The sequence below is a fragment of the Oncorhynchus mykiss genome, chromosome 12, assembly GCF_013265735.2.
Source record: "Oncorhynchus mykiss isolate Arlee chromosome 12, USDA_OmykA_1.1, whole genome shotgun sequence".
NCBI classification, from domain to species: Eukaryota; Metazoa; Chordata; class Actinopteri; order Salmoniformes; family Salmonidae; genus Oncorhynchus; species Oncorhynchus mykiss.
Window position 1 is genome coordinate 92291162 of NC_048576.1, and position 17148 is coordinate 92308309.

The following is a 17148-nucleotide window of genomic DNA, read 5'->3' on the forward strand; positions in this document are numbered from 1 at the left end:
GCAGTTGGTGGAGGCCATCCCTCGAACATTAAAACATTAAAGCAGTTGGTGGAGGCCATCCCTCGAACATTAAAACATTAAAGCAGTTGGTGGAGGCCATCCCTCTAACATTAAAACATTAAAACAGTTGGTGGAGGCCATCCCTCGAACATTAAAACATTAAAGCAGTTGGTGGAGGCCATCCCTCTAACATTAAAACAGTTGGTGGAGGCCATCCCTCGAACATTAAAACATTAAAGCAGTTGGTGGAGGCCATCCCTCTAACATTAAAACAGTTAGTGGAGGCCATCCCTCGAACATTAAAACATTAAAGCAGTTGGTGGAGGCCATCCCTCGAACATTAAAACATTAAAGCAGTTGGTGGAGGCCATCCCTCGAACATTAAAACAGTTGGTGGAGGCCATCCCTTCTAACATTAAAACATTAAAGCAGTTGGTGGAGGCCATCCCTCGAACATTAAAACAGTTGGTGGAGGCCATCCCTCGAACATTAAAACAGTTGGTGGAGGCCATCCCTCGAACATTAAAACAGTTGGTGGAGGCCATCCCTCGAACATTAAAGCAGTTGGTGGAGGCCATCCCAATAACATTGTTTTTGCGGTGTTGAAAATCCAAGAACAAGGTGTGGAGAACCAAACTTACTTTAGAAGAAATAGGGAATTATTTAAGAAAAGTTGGCAAGGGTGCCAACAATATATTTGGCCGCAACTGTATGGTTGCCATCAGGCCATGGAGGAGGTGTAACCGCTGTGAAATGGCTAGCTAGTTAGCAGTGCGCGCTAGTAGTGTTTCAATCTGTGATGTCATTCGCTCTGAGACCTTGAAGTAGTTGTTTCCCTTGCTCAGCAAGGGCCATAGCCTTTGTAGAGCGATAGGTAATAATGCTTTGTGGAAGGCAGTTGTTGTGTTCAGCGGGTCTCTGGTTCGAGCCCAGGTTGGGGCAAGGAGAGGGATGGAAGCAACACTTACAGAGGCATGTAATGATTTCAATCCAGACCTCTCCAACTGGGCAAGAAACGGTTTCCACGTCATTCAAACAAAAACACGTGATCTCATGATGTTGAATCAACATGGAAAACTGATTGGATTGGCAGAAAGTCACCGACGTCAGGGAATAGTTTTTTTTCCATTCAACTTTGAACCTAAATCCAATGACATGCTGAATTCTTTTGTTGATTTCACTTTGAATTGACATTAGTTGACATCTCAATTAAATGTAAATCAAAACTAGATGATTAAATGACATCTGTGCCAAGTGGATTTCACCATGCCAAAAGGTTTTCCCCAGGTGCATTGAACTGATGGTGAAGACAGGCTTGGTGCAAACTACGGCCTGCTAAATATTCTGTTTCTTGTAGTTCCTTCGTTTGATTACATTGTGAAAGGTGTCTTCAGTGACCACACCTTTGATGACACATGGGATAGAAATGATGGAAATGTGATGTCCAGTCAATTTTGATGGGAAGTGAAGAGTACTGCCCAATGTGAAAACAGTGTAATATACTGTTATTTACTGTACTGTACAAATCACATTCAAAGACAAAAATATGTATCTTCCATTTTGTTTCTATTGGATGAACTGGTTGTTAAAAGAACTACATTGAGAAGACATCATGAGGTTGGTTTTGGTGATTTAACCAATGTACTCATTATATTTCACAGTAAATTTATATTTTTGGATCAATGGTTGTGTGGTGAAAGATGTCTGCAAACAAAATGAATGCACAATGAAAGGTTTTGAAGGTAAGACTGGCTGCATTACCAGTTTGGAGTTTAGAACTGAGAGTTTAGAAAATTCACCACATACTTGTGAAAAGAGTACCAAAGCTAAACAATGTACTAATTGATATTGAGATAAAAACGACTGCATGGAGACTTTAAGTAAACAACAACTAATTGGTAGTTGAATGTACTAATTGTAAGTTGCTCTGGATAAGACTGTGTACTAAAATGACTAAAATGTAGAATGCCATATCTGTTAAGGAAATACCCTCCTGATTAGCAAGGTAGATATACCGTAAACTGTCAATTCAACAATGACAGCATTTCATCTTTCCCTATCACACCCTTATCAAAACGGAAGGCTTCCAAGCCAGGTGTATCTTTTGAAAGACCTTTTTGTTTGCTCAGACGTTTTACTGCTTTCCATAATTGTCTTCACACTATTCAACTCTAACATTTCTTTATGACCCCTGTATAAAACAAAGATGATAACATTTTAGAGAAATACCAAGCCATGTGACTGATGGGAAACGAACGGTATGTTGCCACAGAGAGAGAAGAATGACAGAGGGAGAGACTAACAATGAGAGGGAGAGGGAGAAAATGAGAGCGAAAGAGAGAGAGAGAGAGGGGGTAGTACAGCATGAGAGGGAATTCTTTGTTTTTGTAATCCTACTACCCTGTTTTCCACCTCAGGCACTCGCATATCTTACAGCACTGTGGAAACATTTCTGAGAAGCACTGTTTGTTTCCCATTGTGTCTGTCCTTGGTTTTCTCCACCAGATACGGAGAAGGGAACATAGATACATGAACAATGTAAGGCATTTCACGTCAGGATGGCACATAGAACAATGTCAAGTTTCAACTACAGTGAAATACTTCACTTACCCAACTGTGCAGTATTGCATCTCTAAGAGAGGAAGCTGTGTACAGGGTCAGTGGCAGTACCAAATATACAGTGTGCAGGGATACTGGAGTATTGCAGAATACTACAGTAGAGATACAAAGGATATTCACAAAGTATCTCAGAGTAAGAGTGCTGATCTAGCTTCATTTTTGCCTTTTAATTTGTGGTGAATAAGAGAAGGAAACTGATCCTAGATCAGCACTACTCTGAGGGGCTTTGTGAATACAGGCCCTGGACTGGCTGTGTGTGCCATAGGGCTTTGTGAATACAGGCCCTGGACTGGCTGTGTGTGCCATAGGACTTTGTGAATACAGGCCCAGGATTGTCTGTGTGTGCTATAGGGCTTTGTGAATACAGGCCCTGGACTGGCTGTGTGTGCCATAGGGCTTTGTGAATACAGGCCCTGGACTGGCTGTGCCATAGGGCTTTGTGAATACAGGCCCAGGACTGGCTGTGTGTGCCATAGGGCTTTGTGAATACAGGCCCTGGACTGTCTGTGTGTGCCATAGGGCTTTGTGAATACAGGCCCTGGACTGGCTGTGTGTGCCATAGGGCTTTGTGAATACAGGCCCTGGACTGGCTGTGTGTGCCATAGGGCTTTGTGAATACAGGCCCTGGACTTGCTGTGTGTGCCATAGGGCTTTGTGAATACAGGCCCTGGACTGGCTGTGTGTGCCATAGGGCTTTGTGAATACAGGCCCTGGACTTGCTGTGTGTGTCATAGGGCTTTGTGAATACAGGCCCTAGACTGGTTGTGTGTGCCATAGGGCTTTGTGAATACAGGCCCTGGACTTGCTGTGTGTGTCATAGGGCTTTGTGAATACAGGCCCTAGACTGGTTGTGTGTGCCATAGGGCTTTGTGAATACAGGCCCAGGCATGGTTGTATGTGCCATAGGGCTCGGTCAGCATTCCCTAACACTCCAAGCCAACAGGACGGGCATAGTGAAATACCTTCCCATACTATACCACTACATGCAGTCATCCACTTGGCTTTGGCCCACGTCCAGTAGGGGCTGTGAGTGACTGTGCAATGAGAGGGTTGTGAATGTACAGATGTAGGATCTTAATTTGATCACCATGTTGAAGGAGAACTTTTCTGAAATGCAGGACATTTAAAACGTATAGTGTATTTGAGGTTTAAAAGGCTTCTGAAATGTGTGATTTCCACTTTGACATTTCAGACTTGATTTTCTCTTACAAAAAAATATATCAACCCCTACAAAAAAGTCCATTAATTACAATCCACATAATAATTCACATTTCCTGTTGCTGCAGTGGCAAACTGGCTCAAATGAAGATCCCACACCTGTATGATGCTTTGGTTGGGCTGATGAGGTGGATTGAGACTGAGCACACTGCAGTGTAGTTCATTAAGGTACACCATAACAAAAAGTTTCAAAGCGTTCTGCAACGGAAAACTAAAACACACCATTCTTATTGGACAAGATCAGATAGTGCCTCCCTGTTTCACTTAATTCTGGACCCTTTTTTCTCAGTTTCGTACCTAATGGACACCGCCCACATCTCTTAAGCATTCAGTCAGTCAGGGCCAGGGCCAGGGCCAGCGGGATCAACTGTCTCCTCCTCTCCTCTCCTCCTCCTAAGTGGAGACATGTGAGGCCAGTCAGGCTTCAATTAGAGCCAGACGGTTTCCCAGAAGCGCGGCTGCCTCCCCCTGCCTCCTCGGCCCCACCGCGACGGGAGAGGGGCGTCTGGGCCGCACCCCACAGTGCCCCGGGCAACAGGCCCTGACCTCATACGGCCCTGGCCCGTCAGGCAGGAGAAAAAGCCTGCCGTATAGACTCAGATAAGCATGTTTATTCCCACGTCAACGCTCCTACAACTAAACAAACTCTCCTTTTTTTAAGGGCTGTCTTTCCAGTCGTAGCTGTAAACTAAAGTAACTGTGGTGAGGTTAGCCTGGGTATGCCAGAATGCTTTGAACTTGACATTGTTTCACTTTAGAGCATGTGCTCGTAGTATGGGCATACACCCCAAATGGAGCCCTGTTCCCTGTTGTCCACTACTGGATCCCTGGTCAAAAGAAGTGCACTACGTAGGGAATAAGGTGCTGTTTGGGACACAGTCATGGGCTCCCCGTCAGTTTGCTGGAACTCCAGTGACTACAGTACAAAGCACACAGCTAGCTATTAGACAGGAACACCAGTCACTGTGGTGGTCCTCTAATCACACTGATAAAACAAGCTCTTCACCACACAGACTCCGTGGAGCCCTTCGCTCATACTCACCGCTGCCACGCATTATAAGGAAAACTCAGCACTTTATTTACCGTAGCTCTGTGACACGGCATGCTCTGTAACATAATGACTATCGCAAGCACTTTCAAACAATGGTCACGAGACATTGATTTGTTTAGGTCGTGTCTAGTGTGTGTGTGTGTGTGTGTGTGTGTGTGTGTGTGTGTGTGTGTGTGTGTGTGTGTGTGTGTGTGTGTGTGTGTGTGTGTGTGTGTGTGTGTGTGTGTGTGTGTGTGTGTGTGTGTGTGAAGATGCTTAGAATGGTAAACACATAATAAAGTGGTACACTGAGCTCCTGGGTCTGTTTTAGTGTTTTACACCTCATATCCTGTTCAAATCCCTTCAGGAATCCTGACTTCTTCAGATAGACACTGACTTCTTCCTGGAAGCTACCTCCAGCAGGATTTCTGAGAAAGGGAGTTAGGAAACACACACAGACACACACACACACACACACACACACACACACACACACACACACACACACACACACACACACACACACACACACACACACACACACACACACACACAAAAATAGACAAGTCCCATGTGAAAACAAGTCATCGAGGACGCTGGAGAGACACAGGGCCAACGGGACAAACAAGTATAAGCCTAACACAATGCAACTTTGTCTTCATTCTCACAGGGCAGAGATTACACCAGGCGACTTTATCTTGTCATAGTGAATGCTGCAGCTCTTGCATTCTGGGAATCAGTGAATGGATAAGAGCATCTGATAAAGAACAAAAATGTATGCAAATATTTTTTGACCTGACAAAACTCTACCCAACAATGCAACACAAGCATAGATTAACTGACCCGGTGTGTATCAGGTTTAACTAACCAAAACCAAGATAAGATGGTAATCATAAGTAAAAAGTCATACTTTTGGGAAACCGATGAATAAGTTATTTTTGATCAGTTGTTTGAATAATTTATGATGAGTTGCTATAATGTGCATTGACTATTTGCTTTATGACTGTAGCAGCATAATGGTAAGATTACTGGTAAGATTACTGGTAGATTACTGGTAGATTACTGGTAATATTACTGGTAAGATTACTGGTAGATCACTGGTAAGATTACTGGTAGATTACTGGTAAGATTACTGGTAGATTACTGGTAAGATTACTGGTAGATTACTGGTAGATTACTGGTAAGATTACTGGTAGATTACTGGTAGATCACTGGTAAGATTACTGGTAGATTACTGGTAAAATTACTGGTAGATTACTGGTAGATTACTGGTAAGATTACTGGTAGATTACTGGTAAAATTACTGGTAGATTACTGGTAGATTACTGGTAAAATTACTGGTAGATTACTGGTAGATCACTGGTAAGATTACTGGTAGATTACTGGTAGATTACTGGTAAGATTACTGGTAGATCACTGGTAAGATTACTGGTAGATTACTGGTAGATTACTGGTAGATTACTGGTAAAATTACTGGTAGATTACTGGTAGATTACTGGTAGATTACTGGTAAGATTACTGGTAAGATTACTGGTAGATTACTGGTAGATTACTGGTAAGATTTTGCATGTTTTTTTCCCCTACATTTCTCTTCACATGGTTTTTGAGGATGGATCAGGACGTCTGTTGATTTTGTGGAGTGGGATTATTCTCCCCTCCCTGTTATGGTCTGTGTCTCTGTGAATGATAACACATTACTTATAATCAACAGGTATAATGTTGTATTATTACCTGTTAGTAGCATGTTTGAGCCCTTAAAGGGGAATGGAAACACTAGCCGGCTAACTGTAACTAAAGGGTTTCCATTCCCCTTTAAAATGTTATTTTTATGAGGCGTTTAATACATTACATATTAATATGCTGCAAAACAGACTGACTATACCTGTTATTTAGGCAGGATCATTATGAGATTATACTATAAGGGGGTCAGTCATCTGACAAGACCTGTTATTTAGACAGGATCATTATGAGTTTACACTATAAGGGGGTCAGTCATCTGACAAGACCTGTTATTTAGACAGGATCATTATGAGTTTACACTATAAGGGGGTCAGTCATCTGACAAGACCTGTTATTTAGACAGGATCATTATGAGATTATACTATAAGGGGATCAAGCATGTTTATGACAATTCTTACAATGTGTTATACCTGTTGTATAGGTTATAATGTTTATGATAATTCTTACAATGTGTTATACCTGTTGTATAGGTTATAATGTTTATGATAATTCTTACAATGTGTTATACCTGTTGTATAGGTTATAATGTTTATGATAATTCTTACAATGTGTTATACCTGTTGTGTAGGTTATAATGTGTTATACCTGTTGTGTAGGTTATAATGTGTTATACCTGTTGTGTAGGTTATAATGTGTTATACCTGTTGTATAGGTTATAATGTGTTATACCTGTTGTATAGGTTATAATGTGTTATACCTGTTGTGTAGGTTATAATGTGTTATACCTGTTGTGTAGGTTATAATGTGTTATACCTGTTGTGTAGGTTATAATGTGTTATACCTGTTGTGTAGGTTATAATGTGTTATACCTGTTGTGTAGGTTATAATGTGTTATACCTGTTGTGTAGGTTATAATATGTTATACCTCTTGTGTAGGTTATAATGTGTTATACCTGTTGTATAGGTTATAATGTGTTATAGCTGTTGTGTAGGTTATAATGTTAATAATGTCCCGCTTTAAATGACGTGCAGCTTATAAAGGCTTCATAAAGCCTACATAAAACGGTCATAAACACTAACAAAATGTGTTTCAAATCATCTATAATCGTATGTCATGCTCTATAAAGTGTTCATAAATGTGGAATAACTGTGAGACAACCACCAATGTCAAATGTGACATAACCTACTATGTCAAATTTGACATAAACCTGTGCTTTTTAAAGGGTGGCCTAAGCACCGCTTAATGAGGCCTTATAAATCATTAAATTGAGGCTTCTCAAAGCATTTATAATCTTGTCATGCATCTTGGTAGACCATTGCAACGCCAGGATATTGGGTTCGATTCCAGGGACCACCAATATGTAAAAATATATTCACTCATGACTGAGTCGCTTGCATAAAAACACCTGCTAAATGTTCTATATTATATTATATTATACTATATTATACTATATTATATTATAGTTCAGTAAAACATTTCTAGGATGGCCCAGCCTCTTTCTCTCTTAGGGGAATAGTCAATATTGGACCTGACCTCAACTTCCACCACAATGCTGTTCTGCAGGATAACACACACTCTAAAGTTCAGTCATGCACACTCCTGCCCCCTCTTCTAGGTTTAGGATGTTCCCCAGGTTTACCCCAGTTTTTCCACACTTTTTTAATATAAAAAAAAAGACTAATGGGATTTTCTGTGTTCACAACAATGCTTAAACCACATCAGGGGATGACTTTTGAGGTCTGGGAAAAAAAACTAAGAAACTTAGAGTGTGGTTGCCTTTGAGTGTGCAGCACTGTTGTTTGGTTAGCGGGGTTTCTGTCGTGCAGTAAGCCACATGTGATGTGATTCAGCCATTGGAATGGATGGAGTAGAAGGCCAGCAGCCCAATGAAATGACACATACAGAGCATTCAGAAAGTACTCACCTGACCCCTTGACCTTTTCCACATTTACAGTGCCTTGCGAAAGTATTCGGCCCCCTTGAACTTTTCGACCTTTTCCCACATTTCAGGCTTCAAACATGAAGATATAAAACTGTATTTTTTTGTGAAGAATCAACAACAAGTGGGACACAATCATGAAGTGGAACGACATTTATTGGATATTTCAAACTTTTTTAACAAATCAAAAACTGAAAAATTGGGCGTGCAAAATTATTCAGCCCCCTTAAGTTAATACTTTGTAGCGCCACCTTTTGCTGCGATTACAGCTGTAAGTCCCTTGGGGTATGTCTCTATCAGTTTTGCACATCGAGAGACTGAATTTTTTTCCCATTCCTCCTTGCAAAACAGCTCGAGCTCAGTGAGGTTGGATGGAGAGCATTTGTGAACAGCAGTTTTCAGTTCTTTCCACAGATTCTCGATTGGATTCAGGGCTGGACTTTGACTTGGACATTCTAACACCTGGATATGTTTATTTTTGAACCCTTCCATTGTAGATTTTGCTTTATGTTTTGGATCATTGTCTTGTTGGAAGACAAATCTCCGTCCCAGTCTCAGGTCTTTTGCAGACTCCATCAGGTTTTCTTCCAGAATGGTCCTGTATTTGGCTCCATCCATCTTCCCATCAATTTTAACCATCTTCCCTGTCCCTGCTGAAGAAAAGCAGGCCCAAACCATGATGCTGCCACCACCATGTTTGACAGTGGGGATGGTGTGTTCAGCTGTGTTGCTTTTACGCCAAACATAACGTTTTGCATTGTTGCCAAAAAGTTCAATTTTGGTTTCATCTGACCAGAGCACCTTCTTCCACATGTTTGGTGTGTCTCCCAGGTGGCTTGTGGCAAACTTTAAACGACACTTTTTATGGATATCTTTAAGAAATGGCTTTCTTCTTGCCACTCTTCCATAAAGGCCAGATTTGTGCAATATACGACTGATTGTTGTCCTATGGACAGAGTCTCCCACCTCAGCTGTAGATCTCTGCAGTTCATCCAGAGTGATCATGGGCCTCTTGGCTGCATCTCTGATCAGTCTTCTCCTTGTATGAGCTGAAAGTTTAGAGGGACGGCCAGGTCTTGGTAGATTTGCAGTGGTCTGATACTCCTTCCATTTCAATATTATCGCTTGCACAGTGCTCCTTGGGATGTTTAAAGCTTGGGAAATCTTTTTGTATCCAAATCCGGCTTTAAACTTCTTCACAACAGTATCTCGGACCTGCCTGGTGTGTTCCTTGTTCTTCATGATGCTCTCTGCGCTTTTAACGGACCTCTGAGACTATCACAGTGCAGGTGCATTTATACGGAGACTTGATTACACACAGGTGGATTGTATTTATCATCATTAGTTATTTAGGTCAACATTGGATCATTCAGAGATCCTCACTGAACTTCTGGAGAGAGTTTGCTGCACTGAAAGTAAAGGGGCTGAATAATTTTGCACGCCCAATTTTTCAGTTTTTGATTTGTTAAAAAAGTTTGAAATATCCAATAAATGTCGTTCCACTTCATGATTGTGTCCCACTTGTTGTTGATTCTTCACAAAAAAATACAGTTTTATATCTTTATGTTTGAAGCCTGAAATGTGGGAAAAGGTCGCAAAGTTCAAGGGGGCCGAATACTTTCGCAAGGCACTGTAGTTACTTTACAGCCGTATTCTAAAATTGATTAAATCGTTTTTCCTTTCATCAATCGACACACAATAACCCATAATGACGAAGCAAAAATAGTTTTTTATTTTATTTTTGCAAATGTATTAAAAAGAAAAAACCAAAGGTGTCTGACTTTAAATGAGGTACAGCGTCATGCGATATAGAGTCTTTATGTGTTATGAATGACCAAAGATGTCTCACTTCAAACCAAGTATTACAGGACACTACAGAACGTGTTGACGTTCTGCTGATTTATCAAGGTTCTCTCATGATCCACAGGTTACTGTAGGGTGTGAGAAGCATTTCAATTAGTTGATGGACCTGCAAAGCTTGTGTGTGTGTGTGTGTGTGTGTGTGTATGTGTGCGTGTGTGTGTGTGTGCGTGTGTATGTGTGTGTGTGTGTGTGTGTGTGTGTGTGTGTGTGTGTGTGTGTGTGTGTGTGTGTGTGTGTGTGTGTGTGTGTGTGTGTGCGTGTGTGTGTGTGTGTGTGTGTCAGAACCAAGATGTTTCGGAGTAGTCCAACCTGAGACTACCACACCAGGGTTTCCTCTCCTGTTCCCATGGAGACCAGGGCTTGATTACAACCTGTTAGGATGGTGCCAACATTTTGTGGCTAATCTTTCAGCAGGGGAGTGGGTGAAGCAGTCAAAGACCTGACTGAGCCTGGCACCGCACGGTATGGCTCGTTTTGTTGTGTTCGTGTTTGTGTTCTGAGGAACATGTAACTTGGTTCCAGAAGAAAGACACTTTCAATTTCAAGGTTAGTGTTTCTTTAGGTTGGGGGCTTTCATCAAGGTTAGTGTTTCTTTAGGTTGGGGGCTTTCATCAAGGTTAGTGTTTCTTTAGGTTGAGGGCTTTCATCAAGGTTAGTGTTTCTTTAGGTTCAGGACTTACATCAAGGTTAGTGTTTCTTTAGGTTGGGGGCTTTCATCAAGGTTAGTGTTTCTTTAGGTTGGGGGCTTTCATCAAGGTTAGTGTTTCTTTAGGTTGGGGGCTTTCATCAAGGTTAGTGTTTCTTTAGGTTGGGGGCTTTCATCAAGGTTAGTGTTTCTTTAGGTTCAGGGCTTTCATCAAGGTTAGTGTTTCTTTAGGTTGGGGGCTTTCATCAAGGTTAGTGTTTCTTTAGGTTGAGGGCTTTCATCAAGGTTAGTGTTTCTTTAGGTTGGGGGCTTTCATCAAGGTTAGTGTTTCTTTAGGTTCAGGGCTTTCATCAAGGTTAGTGTTTCTTGGTGTAATGTCGTCCCCAGACTATTGCACACACAGCACAACCCACTGACCTAAATATCAGACAACTTAGGAAGTACACAACGTGAAAGAACATAAAGTACGTACACCTCTTGGCAGGCCACCAGGTAAAATTGTGCTTTTGCTACAGTACATGAATGTCCTACAAACCAACAAAGAACAAGGAAGTGCCACGATTTTAATGACCCAGTCTCACTGGGGCCTCTATTTCTATGACCCAGTCTCACTGGGGCCTCTATTTCTATGCCCCAGCCTCACTGGGGTCTCTATTTCTATCACCAAGCCTCTCTGGGGCCTCTATTTCTATGACCAAGTCTCACTGGGGCCTCTATTTCTATGCCCCATTCTCACTGGGGCCTCTATTTATATGACCCAGCCTCACTAGGGCCTCTATTTCTATGACCAAGTCTCACTGGGGCCTCTATTTATATGACCCAGCCTCACTAGGGCCTCTATTTCTATGACCAAGTCTTACTGGGGCCTCTATTTCTATGACACACTGAGAAACACAGCACACAGACAAATATGTATTGTCTTTCATAAATGGGTAGCTTGTTCCATCCCTAAATTACCATCTCTTTGTACAGAGTATTTGTCCTGTTCCTATGAAATGACAATTATAGAGGAGAAAAATAAATGTATTCCAGTCTAGATCTTGGACTGTGTTACACAAATACCAGGAAAGAAGATCAAATAAATGTTTCTCCAGGGGGAGGGACTGCTGAACTGCTGGGCTTCTTGTTCTGTTGAGAGCCTGTGTGAATAGGACAACAGGCTCAGTTGTTTGTCCCAGAGGGGTTGTGTGACTGTGGGATTTTCTGAAGCGGGTTAGTGACTGGCTCTCGTTCTGGGAAGTATTCATCAGTTCTAATTCAGGGTAACACAGTGCTTACAGTACACGTGTCAGGGCATGGTGAAGAAAAACATGGCGGTTCTACAGATTTCTGCTGATTCTATACATAGGGCAACTCTGCTGGCGGATTGCCAATCATGGGGCAAACTTTTTGTCTATGTTTACAAAAGACAATAAAGAAAACATCTCACTTCTCTTTGAACGCAGCCCCAGGAAGGTCTCAGAACCAGACCATTTCTGCAATAGATCTGCTCTGTAAATAAATGTGGGTTTACAATAGAGTAAAGATGCACTAAAGGACAGCACCTACACTAGTTAACGGTGTGCTGACACTTTTTTGATATAGAAGATGAACTGAAGCAGCACCCTATCACAACATCTAGATAACAGTTGATCAGATGATTCCTGGCACGAAGACAAGCAGGAACACAAGCATTCCTGGATCTCTGTGTGTCCCAAATGGAACCCTAATCCCTATATATTGCACTACTTTTGACCAGGGCCCAAAGGGACGCACACAGTATTTCTGGAGTAAGTGCCCCAGGCAGGTTGTTTGTTTACACTGGTTTTGTGAAAGAATGTTCTCTCTCTCTCTCCTTCTGGGTTCTCTCTGTTCTCTCTCACTCTCCTTCTAGGAATGGCACAGTAGGAGGACCGGGAAGATGGACAAGAGGCAGGAACTTGGACAGGCTCCAGAAGAATGTCCTGTCTGTATAGTAGGGTCCAGTAGGGAGGGGTCAGAGGAAATGCCATTGAGAGGGACAGGGCTCAGTAGCTCTCTTCTAAGATGGCTGATTTAGGATCAGCTGGGTTCAAGTCCCTCTGATCCAGGATCAGCTGGGTTCAAGTCCCTCTGTATGTCTGTATGGGAGGTTCTTACCAATGTCAGTATAGGTTACACCGCCCACCACCAGGGGCATATTTCACACATCTGTTTCATTACATGGGTTACTGTTAGATGATTGTTAATGAACTTGGTGCTGATTGGAAACACCCTGCGAGATATTTTGTAACAATAACTTACTGTAGCAAGGCAAGGCATTTTGGGAGAGTAACTGTTTAGTTCCCAGAGTAGAGGGACTGGCGAAGTGGAAGGCTGCTGAAACGTTGTGTACCATATGTGGCTGCAGGAATACAGCAGGATATTGTATCCCGAGTGCAGGATCTCTTTAATTATTAACCCCATGTCGGAACAGAAAACCAGAGACAGAACCTTACTGTTAGTTAGGGACACTGTTCTTCTGTTTCCAGAGGTCACTGACCGTACGTGTAGGAGTGAGGGAATTCTAACACAGAATTGAGAAAGAAAAGATGTAATGTGCATGACTCACTCTGAAGAACTACCACACAAAAAGACCAGCGCAATAGAGAAAGTACAAAACAATGGTTACAGACAGGTACTGGAGGTTGGGGAGCAGCAAGAAATGAGGTGAACAATGAGTAGAGTGCAGAGCTCAGAGGACATCCAGTACCCAGAACACCCTGCAGAGCAGGGAACACTTGAATAGAGCATCCAGTACCCAGAACACCCTGCAGATCAGGGAACACTTGAATAGAACATCCAATCACACCCACAAGAGACAACAGCCACTCAGCAACTTGCTGGTCAAGGACTGAGTCTGTATTCAATACCATCATTCCTGGTGTTACACTCTCCCAGGTGCTCAATGAGAATGACTGACTGGGGTTGAGTGTGAGTGTGAGTATGACTGACTGGGGTTGAATCCAGGTCCTAGCCTCTCAATGAGACAGTGCCCGGGCACCAACCAAGGTTACCTCCTGGCTGTCATTGTAAATCAGAATGGGTTCTTAAGTGGCCTGGTTAAATAAAGGTTCATAAAAAATAGACTTTACTCATCCCGTGGAATGGGGTCACTGAGCAACCTTCTTAACAACAGGAAAATGTAATTGTTCTATACCTGGTGACCCTCTCAGACCTCGTCATTCAGTCACATATGGTCTCATTTACTACAGCAGGAACACTGGGATCAAAGCGTTTTCTTCTGGATGAGTAGCCCAGTGCATCCTGGGTGATGGGTGAGGGAGTTATGTGTCCACAAACATCTGCGGCTGAGTCAAAGCCTCCAGAAACTAGTTTAGACTATGCAGTAAAGTTAGATCATGCATGAAACCCAGGTCTCCTTAGCCCATTGAGCTAAAGCCTTTCCATAATCCTGTGAACTAACGCCAGTCTTCAAGTCTGAGACAAGGTTTCTCATCAAAGGAGTGTGCATTGATGACTGAACCACCCCCATTAAACACATTGGCCTAAAGTTACAAGGGCTTTCTGCAGCCCTAGTGAACATTCCTGTAAAGTTACAGTGGCTTTCTGCAGCCCTAGTGAACATTCCCGTAAAGTTACAGTGGCTTTCTGCAGCCCTAGTGAACGTTCCCGTAAAGTAACAGTGGCTTTCTGCAGCGCTAGTGAACATTCCCGTAAAGTAACAGTGGCTTTCTGCAGCCCTAGTGAACGTTCCCGTAAAGTAACAGTGTCTTTCTGCAGCCCTAGTGAACATTCCTGTAAAGTTACAGTGGCTTTCTGCAGCCCTAGTGAACGTTCCCGTAAAGTAACAGTGGCTTTCTGCAGCCCTAGTGAACGTTCCCGTAAAGTAACAGTGGCTTTCTGCAGCGCTAGTGAACATTCCCGTAAAGTAACAGTGGCTTTCTGCAGCCCTAGTGAACATTCCTGTAAAGTAACAGTGGCTTTCTGCAGCCCTAGTGAACATTCCCGTAAAGTAACAGTGTCTTTCTGCAGCCCTAGTGAACGTTCCCGTAAAGTTACAGTGGCTTTCTGCAGCGCTAGTGAACATTCCCGTAAAGTTACAGTGTCTTTCTGCAGCGCTAGTGAACGTTCCCGTAAAGTTACAGTGGCTTTCTGCAGCGCTAGTGAACATTCCCGTCAAGTTACAGTGGCTTTCTGCAGCCCTAGTGAACGTTCCCGTAAAGTAACAGTGGCTTTCTGGAGCCCTAGTGAACGCTCCCGTAAAGTTACAGTGGCTTTCTGCAGCCCTAGTGAACGCTCCCGTAAAGTAACAGTGGCTTTCTGCAGCGCTAGTGAACGTTCCCGTAAAGTTACAGTGGCTTTCTGCAGCGCTAGTGAACAGTCCCGTAAAGTTACAGTGTCTTTCTGCAGCCCTAGTGAACATTCCCGTAAAGTTACAGTGGCTTTCTGCAGCCCTAGTGAACATTCCCGTAAAGTTACAGTGGCTTTCTGCAGCCCTAGTGAACATTCCTGTAAAGTTACAGTGTCTTTCTGCAGCCCTAGTGAACGTTCCCGTAAAGTTACAGTGGCTTTCTGCAGCCCTAGTGAACATTCCCGTAAAGTTACAGTGGCTTTCTGCAGCCCTAGTGAACATTCCCGTAAAGTTACAGTGGCTTTCTGCAGCCCTAGTGAACATTCCCGTAAAGTTACAGTGGCTTTCTGCAGCCCTAGTGAACGTTCCCGTAAAGTTACAGTGGCTTTCTGAAGCCCTAGTGAACATTCCCGTAAAGTAACAGTGTCTTTCTGCAGCCCTAGTGAACGTTCCTGTAAAGTTACAGTGTCTTTCTGCAGCCCTAGTGAGCGTTCCCGTAAAGTAACAGTGGCTTTCTGCAGCCCTAGTGAACGTTCCCGTAAAGTAACAGTGGCTTTCTGCATCCTTAGTGAACGTTCCCGTAAAGTAACAGTGGCTTTCTGCAGCCCTAGTGAACGTTCCCGTAAAGTAACAGTGGCTTTCTGCAGCCCTAGTGAACGTTCCCGTAAAGTTACAGTGTCTTTCTGCAGCCCTAGTGAACGTTCCTGTAAAGTTACAGTGGCTTTCTGCAGCCCTAGTGAACGTTCCCGTAAAGTTACAGTGGCTTTCTGCAGCCCTAGTGAACTTTCCCGTAAAGTAACAGTGTCTTTCTGCAGCCCTAGTGAAGGTTCCTGTAAAGTAACAGTGGCTTTCTGCAGCGCTAGTGAACATTCCCGTAAAGTTACAGTGGCTTTCTGCAGCCCTAGTGAACTTTCCCGTAAAGTAACAGTGGCTTTCTGCAGCCCTAGTGAAGGTTCCTGTAAAGTAACAGTGGCTTTCTGCAGCCCTAGTGAACGTTCCCGTAAAGTAACAGTGGCTTTCTGCAGCCTCCCGTAAAGTAACAGTGGCTTTCTGCAGCGCTAGTGAACGTTCCCGTAAAGTAACAGTGTTTTCTTGCAGACCTGGTATAACACGTTGTCAAGGCCCAACCCTCCGCAGGGCATTGATGCACAGCAACCCCTGTAGCCTGTACCGTGTTGGAACCTTACACATACACTCTAAATCCATCCAGAGATGTCAGACACTGCTTACTGGCACTGCCCAGGATCAGGTTACTACTACCGTGTTATAGATGGCTTTATGGATGTGTGTCTCTCTGTGTCTCTACGTGTGTCTCTCTGTGTGTATCTGTGCGTATCTGTGTCTGTGTGTGTCTCTGCGTGTCTCTCTGTGTGTCTCTCTGTGTCTCTGTGTGTCTGTGTGCTTCTGTGTGTCTCTGTGTGTGTCTCTGTGTTTGTCTCTGAGTGTCTCTGTGTGTCTGTGTGTGTCTGAGTGTCTGTGTGTGTCTGTGTGTGTCTCTGAGTGTCTCTGTGTGTCTGAGTGTGTCTCTGTGTGTCTCTGTGTGTCTCTCTGTCTGTGTGTGTCTCTGCGTGTCTCTCTGTGTGTCCCTCTGTGTCTCTGTGTGTCTCTGTGTGTCTCTGTGTGCTTCTGTGTGTCTCTATGTGTGTCTCTGTGTTTGTCTCTGAGTGTCTCTGTGTGTCTGTGTGTGTCTGAGTGTGTCTCTGTGTGTCTCTGTGTGTCTGAGTGTGTCTCTGTGTGTCTCTGTGCCTGTGTTTTCACGTCTTTGTGTGTGTGAGTGTGCTTGTGTGTGTCAACAAAGCCCATTCAGAGTCTCTTCTCAGCCAAACAACCTTTGCTATTA